The sequence below is a fragment of the Citrus clementina genome, unplaced genomic scaffold, assembly GCF_000493195.1.
Source record: "Citrus clementina cultivar Clemenules unplaced genomic scaffold, Citrus_clementina_v1.0 scaffold_5, whole genome shotgun sequence".
NCBI classification, from domain to species: Eukaryota; Viridiplantae; Streptophyta; class Magnoliopsida; order Sapindales; family Rutaceae; genus Citrus; species Citrus x clementina.
The window spans coordinates 17,410,967-17,419,083 of NW_006262201.1; positions in this window are offsets into that span (position 1 = coordinate 17,410,967).

Sequence of the window (8,117 nt, forward strand, 5' to 3'; positions counted from 1 at the left end):
GGGGGATTTTAATATCGCCCATCGATTTTTGCAAGCAAAACTATCGAACAAATAATAAATAAAAAAAAGATAGAAAATAAAACTAATCACACAACATAAGAATTTACGTGAAAAACTCCTATACTGAAGGAAACCACAGCCGCCAAGGACGACAAGAGAAAAATTTTACTATGTGAAAAATTATTATAATTACTCTAGTATTTTTTTCTCACACCCAAATCCCCAATTGCACCAAATCTCTCAATAAATCTACTGTTTTTTTCAGATAGAAACTATTTACTTTTAGAGAAATGATTGATGTGTTATACAAATAAGTGAATTTAACTTGTATACGACTGTTTCTTATAGGAGAAATATTCATTTTCTTATTCTACCTGTATTCCTCCTTGAATAAATCAAATCCAAAGGAGATATTACTTATTCATTAAATAAGAATCCTGCTGAAGAGTAAAATATCCTAGGAAATCATTATTAAAAAAGAGACATATTTTTTAAAAATTTCCACCTTAGCAAGATTTTTCCAATTAGGCGATAAAACGTGATCTACTATGTATCCAAACAACCATGTCATCTCTATCTTCTTTACTTCACTAAAACCACACTCACATAGGGCTTATGAGAATCACTTCACCATAGGTAAAATCTTCTCTGCTATCTAGCAGGCATAATTCTCTATATTGAGAATCATCATACTCCACCTTATCTAGAGTACACCTATTCGGCACATGTCGAATATCTTGCTAAAACAATACCCACTCTGATGTTTGGCTTCCTTGAGAGTCCATGGCCATCGATATAAAAATTCCACCATAGAACTTGCATAAATGCCAAACCATACCTTGTGTGCAAATCTTATGGACCTCTAGCAGTAACACATCCTTTTCATGGCACTAAAGGCTTGACATGAAGATTTCTTAGTCATCCATTACAGGAAAACGTTGTCTTCCACAATGATGAGAGACTTTTCGCTAACTATACTATTAGTATCTTCATTTATTGACTTGGAGCAACTTGCCAAATTTGCTCTATTTACTTTCTGACAATCCCTTTTAAGGTCTTGATTATCCTGACACCCAACAAATTCCTTTCTTCTTGAAGTTATTTTTCTTCCAATTACCAATTGCAATGTCGAATCATTAGAAACTTCATTACTTCTATCACTCAACATTCTTTCTTTTGAAAGTAAAGTAATAGTAACTTCTTCAAGATCTATAGTCTCCTTCCCATATATTTAAGTAGGCAATAAATGCTTGTAAGAAGTTGTCCTTGTCTTCAAGTTTAAGTCTAATCGCTTCCAATTAAATCTCAATCTTTTTAGGGTTTGAAATTTTATATGCAAACATTATTACTTTGCAGAACAATCTTTAGCTCTGATACCACTTATTGGGGAATTTTAATCTTGCCCAAGATTTTACCAAAAAAAAATAATAAACAAAAAATAGATGAAGGATAAAACCAATCACATAATATAAGAATTTATGTGGAAAGTCTAGGCATATTGGTCTTAGACATAGTTATATGAGACAACTGCTTAAAGATGGAGTAGGTCTAAGACATAGTTATGTGAGAAAATTGCTTAAAGATGAAGTAATCACAATTGACTTTGTGAGATCAGGCTAAATTTTAAAGGACTACTTAACTAAAGGCCTTGGAGGGGACATTGTATTAAAAACTGCTAAAGGGATACGACTAAAGCTAGCATCATCAATTCACTATGTGAAAAATTATTGTAATCACTCTAATATTTTTTCCTACACACAAAACCACAATAACATCTTATCTTTCAATAGACCTATCATTTCTCTCACACTAGAAACTGTCTACTTGTAAAGAACTAATTGCTCTATTATACAAACAAGTAGACTCAACTTTCCTATATATAGTGATTATTTCTTATAGGATAAGTTATGTTCAAAAGGAGAAATTACTTATTCCTTAAATAAGAATTCTACTAAAGAGAAAAATACCCTAGGAAATCCTTATTGAAAAAGGACACATATTTCCTAATACAGCTTATAATAGTTGATTTTTTAACAAGTTACAAATATTTGGAAAAATCATGGATATTACAAATAGCTACTATGAACATGTTGTCATTCAATATACAATTTCACAAAAGTAATTAGAGTTCAAAAACATTCCCAGAAACTTATTTTCCACAAAAAAGTCAAAACTATCCAGTGATAATATAAATAGAGGTCTATTGATTAAAAAATTCATAACTTTAGTCACACGTTCAAAAAGAGTAATTTAAGTTTTGATGATTAGAGGAAACAATAAGGAATGAGAATAAGAATTTATAAGGCATTTAGTGATGAAAAAGTAACTCAAATTGACTTCAATATCAACCTTCGCAAGTCTGGAAAATGATCTTCAGGATTGTGGCGACCCAACTTTGTTATTTTTAATGTATATATATCCCAAAATTTTCAAAAGTCATTTGAGTTACGAAATAAATTATAAAAATGAGAACTGTTGTTGGAAATCATAATTTTCTAGCATCAGCTTTCCAAATTCAAAAAATTATTATAATTAATATATAATGAGTTTTTTAACAATAAACATATGGATAGAAACAGAAAGATATCTAGTTTAATAAACTAAAGTTTTGAGTATGTTGGAATAATTTTCTAAATAAATAGTAAAGACATGTCCAATTAATTATGTTTTCGAGAAGAAATATCTTTCAATTAAGGATACATATTTTCATGGTGGCATTTCATTAATTTGAAGATACACACTTGATGGCGACATTTTATTTAAAATGGCGATGGTTCAATCTAGAAATTGATTAAAATCAAACATTCATCCAATGACCACGAATAAAAAGTTATCATGAAAGATGACAACCTAAATAGAGGGACACAAGTATACCTATAAATAGAGGCCATATTTAGGCCATTCAAACATGAAGATATTAATCCTACACCACTCTTTTCTTAGCCATCTTTCCTCAAAGGAATTTTATCATATAACATCTATTTTTTATGCATCAAATATCTGATGCAGCGGAAGTTTAATGTTCAAAATATTCCGTTGATTCTAGAGAATACCGGAACAAAAGAACAACTAAATTCACGTTGATTCAAAATAATACCGTGAATTTAGGGATTAAGACTCGTTGATTCCGCAGAATACCAAGAATTAACTGTTCAAATACTCACAAAGAGATTTGAAAATTGAAATATTATTGAACTCAAAATTCTACCTTCAAAGGCTACAAGAGGGAGCTATTTATAGTAGTAGTAATTATCATAATTCATGAAGTAAAAACAAAATCCTAAATTGAAAGGGAAACAAAATTCTAAATTAGAAAGGAATTTAAAAGTCTTAAACTTTAGTTAATAAGGAAACTAATCCTAGTATAATATAGATTCCTACTCTTCATCATTCCCCCCCGGGTGGAGAGAATTCGCCCTCGAATTTGGATTGTCAGCAACAACATCTTCATCATGATCACCTCTGTAAGGAATAAGATGCTTAACATTAAATACATCTGCAGTGCGGATATGACTAGGAAGCTTTAATATGTAGGCATTAGGATTTATCTTCTCTATAATCTCCAAAGGGCCGATTTTCCTAGCAGAAAGCTTGTTGTACTCACCAACTGAGAATCTATCTTTAGTTAGGACAACCCAAACAAAATCTCCCACTTGAAATTCCAAAGCTCGATGTTTTTTGTCTGCCATAATTTTATAACCTTTGGTCGTCTGCTTCAAAGACTCTTGCGTAGTTTCATGAATCTTTTGAAGCTGCTCAATAAAGTCTTTTGCTTTACCGCTTTTGTGAACTAAATTTGGAACTGGAGCCAAGTCGATGGGAGCTCGTGGATTATATCCGTAATTCACCTGAAAAGGGCTTAAACCAGTACTACGCTTAACTGCACGGTTATAAGTAAACTCGACTTGATATAACTTTTGATCCCACATCTTCAAGTTATCGCCAACTAGACTACGTAGATGGTTTCTTAAAGAGCGGTTGACAACTTCAGTTTGACCATCTGTTTGTGGGTGGTAAGCACTACTAAAATTCAGGCGAGTGTTAGTCAACTTCCATAATGTCTTCCAAAAATGGCTAAGAAATCGTGTATCCCAGTCAGATACTATAGAACTTGGTAAACCATGCAACATATAGACTTCTTTGAAGAATAGGCGAGCAACAGTCAAAGCGTCTGTAGTCTTCTTGCAAGCAATGAAGTGAACCATTTTCGAGAATCGATCAACAACAACAAATATTGAATCCATACCCCTCTGAGTGCGGGGTAATCCCAAAACAAAATCCATGCTAATGTCAGCCCAAGGTTGTATTGGAATCAGCAGTGACATATATAACCCAGCATTAGTTGCTGCGCCCTTCAAAACTTGACAAATGCGACACGTCTCGACATAGTGATAGATTTCACGCCTCATAGTAGGCCAAAAATAAATGTTGGCTATTAGAGCCAGAGTTTTGTCACGACCCATGTGCCCTTCGTTATGTAACTCTGCAATGATTTTCAATCTTAAACTTGAGTCAGGAACACACAACTGATTACTCTTGAAAAGGAATTTGTCATGTACATGATAATCTGAGCGAAACCCTGCAACAACGTCTTTTAATATCGGAGCAAAGAAAGGATTATAAGCATATAACTCTCGAAATGTGTCAAATCCGAGAACTTGATTATGCATCTGTGTCAATAAAGAAGTCCATCGACTAAGTGCATCTGCTACCCGGTTGGATTCACGAGAGGTATGCTTCACCACAAAAGTAAATTATTGAAGGAATGTTATCCATGTGGCATGTCTGTGAGAGAGCTTGTCTTGACTATTGAGGTATTTTAACGCAGCATGGTCAGTGTATAAAACAAAGTCTTTATGAATTAGATAATGTCGCCAATGTTTTAATGCTTGGACTACTGCGTAAAATTCCACGTCATAAGTGTTGTAGTGTGCCTTTGCTCCATTTAACTTCTTACTAAAATAAGCTATAGGCTTACCCTGTTGGCTAAGAACAGCTCCAATGCTGACCTTAGAAGCATCACAATATACCTAAAAAGTGAGCGAAAAATCTAGTAGAGCAAGTATTAGGGCAGTAATCAACTTTTCTTTGATAATCTTGAATGCCTTAGTAGCTGCCTCTGTCCAAGAGAATTATCCTCCTTTCATGCAATCCGTGATTTGTGCCATAATAGTACTGAAATGAGGAATGAATCGCCTATAAAAAGAGGCCAATCCATGGAAACTTCTGGTAGTGGATAAAGTAGTTGGCGGAGGCCAATCTTGAATAGCATCCACTTTTGATTGGTCAACAGATATACCATCTTTCGACACCATATATCCCAAAAATAATACTTTCTCTGTCAAGAAAATACACTTGTTTACTGCTGTGTATAAACTTGCTGCTCTTAAGGCTGAAAGCACTTCTATCAAATGTTGTAGATGTAACTCGTGACTAATGCTATATATAAGTATATCATCGAAGTAAACAACCACAAACTTTCCAATGAAAGGGCGAAGAACTTGATTCATGACTCGCATAAAAGTACTCGGAGCATTGGATAAGCCAAACGGCATTACCAACCACTCGTATAAGCCTTTGTGAATTTTAAAAGTTGTTTTCCATTCATCTCCAAGTCGTATTCGAATTTGATGGTAGCCACTTTTCAAATCAAGTTTGGTAAAAATTGTTGCTCCACTGAGTTGATCTAACAAGTCATCTAATCGAGGGATTGGAAAACGATATCGAACTGTAATTTTATTAATAGCTCGACTGTCCACGCACATCCTCTAAGAACCATCTTTCTTTAGAGTCAATAAAGCAGGGACTGCACAGGGACTAAGACTTTCACGGATAAATCCCTTTCTAGTAACTCTTCCACTTGGTGCCTTAATTCTTCATGTTCTGTAGAACTCATACAATAATGAGGTCGATTTGATAATGTAGAACCTGGTACCAAATCAATTTGGTGTTGTATATCCCGAAGAGGTGGTAAACCCTATGGTAGCTCATTGGGGAACAAATCTTAAAATTCCGCCAGAATAGGTGTCACAGCTTTAGGAATCTTCAAATCACCGTTACTCTCTTTTCCCAATAAAATGTAGACTCTCTTTGTCTCTGCTACAACATCTGTAAATTGTTTCTTGCCTAACAAATAATTACCCAAGTCTTGCTGGAGAGTAAACTCCTTGTTAGGTAGGAAAACGAACTTGGTGTTGTTAAACATAAAGCTGTAGGTGTTTCTCTTCCCATCATGCACTACATTTCGATCATATTGCCAAGGTCTACCTAGTAATAGATGACAAGCAACCATAGCCACAACATCACACCAAATTTTGTCTTTATAAATTGAACCAATGGATAAGGAAACTAAGCAACGTTTCGATACTGTCACTTGATTTTCCTTCTTCAACCATGTGAGCTTGTATGGAGTTTGATGAGGTTTTGTCTTTAAATTTAGCTTTGTTATGGCTTCTTCCGAAATGACATTCTCGCAACTGCCGGAGTCTATGACCATACGACATACTTTACCCCCAATTGTGCAAGTAGTCTAAAAGATATTTTGTCGTAGCCACTTGTCTTTGTATTGACCTTTAAGAATGAAGAATGCACGGTTCACGATCAACATTGGTCCGTTATCACCATGTTCTTTAACAGATTGAGCGCTACCACTACTATCAAAAGTTGGCTCTACAGCAAACTCTTTAGTTTCTTCCTCTTGATAGTCTTCGCTTTCCTCTGTGCTTACAAATAAGCCTTTACCATATTTTCCTCCCTTTTCACATTCTGTCATTCGGTGCCCATTTTCTCCGCAATTAAAACAGCGTAATCCCGAACCCGAGGATTGGGTTTTGCTGCTTTGACCGATTTCACTAGGCTTACTAGTTTTATTTAGAGGATTTGGAGGAGTGAAAGTACGAAATTAGGAAGTCGGGTTTGAATTATCACGAACAACACTTCGAGCACCCCGAAAGCTTGAATCATTAGTACGTCGACTAAATTGCTTTTCCAACTACAAAGCTTGTTGGTGTGCCTCTAAAACAAAGTATGAGTCAAGTAAATTTAATTGGTCTTGAAATTGAGATCGTAGGCCTCCAATGTAGCGGGAAACCTGTTGTTCTTCTGTCTCTGTCAAGTCATTGCGTGCCACCAACCAATGGAATTCTATAGTGTAATCATCCACTGATTGATTACCTTGCCTTAAATTATGTAGCTGTTGGTATAATAGTTTGGCGTAATTATGAGGCAAGAATGCTCCACGCAAGTGCTTCTTGAACTTTTCCCAAGAATCAATCTTCTTTTTGTCTTGCCTAATCCTTGTGAGCTTAGTTTATTGCCACCAAGTTGCTGCTCTTCCACGAAATCGAGTTGCAGCAAGCGAAACTAGTTTATTTTCAGGAACTTCTTTGTATTCGAAAACCTCCTCAATGGCGTTAATCCAATCCAATAATTCTTCAGGTAGACCACTTCCTTGAAATTCGGGAATGTCAATTCTCAACCCAAATTCCCATCTTCTGTCATCAGTAGACTCAGTTCTAGGTCGATGCCCAAAGAATGGGTTAGCAAAGCTTCCACTTGATTTGTCTTCACGTTCTGGAGTACGATGGCGTTCGTCAAGTAACTCTGCCATTCGTGCCATTTGTGCAGCTAACATATCAATTCTGGCTGTCATACTAGCTAGGGCTTCATCTTTCGAAACATCTTCTTGATTGTAAGTTGCAGTATGAGCGTCACGAGCTTTTCTTGGAGGCATTTTTTCAAATTCGGGTTTAAAAAAGTAGTGGGACTAAACTGAAAGTAAATAAAAATTTTAGGCCGAAACTGTAATTAAGCAAAAGTTTTAGATTTCCGATGACGGTGGTCAAAAATCGAGTAAGGATGGGTGGATCTGAAAGATTTTGGGTTGGTAAGTATGATGGTGGTGGTGGTGTCTGAAAAAGTGGTGTTTTGGTCGGAAATTGTAGATAAAGCTGGCGATTTTGGAGGGCTTCAGTTTCCGGTGGTTTGAGCGTCAATCGTCAGTGAGGAATGGTGGGAAAGGTTCAGTTGATGGAAAGGAATGGACTGATGGTGGTGGTAAATGGAGTTAGATTCGTGATACCAGGTTTTGGCTCTGATACCAAGCTAATGCAGCGAAA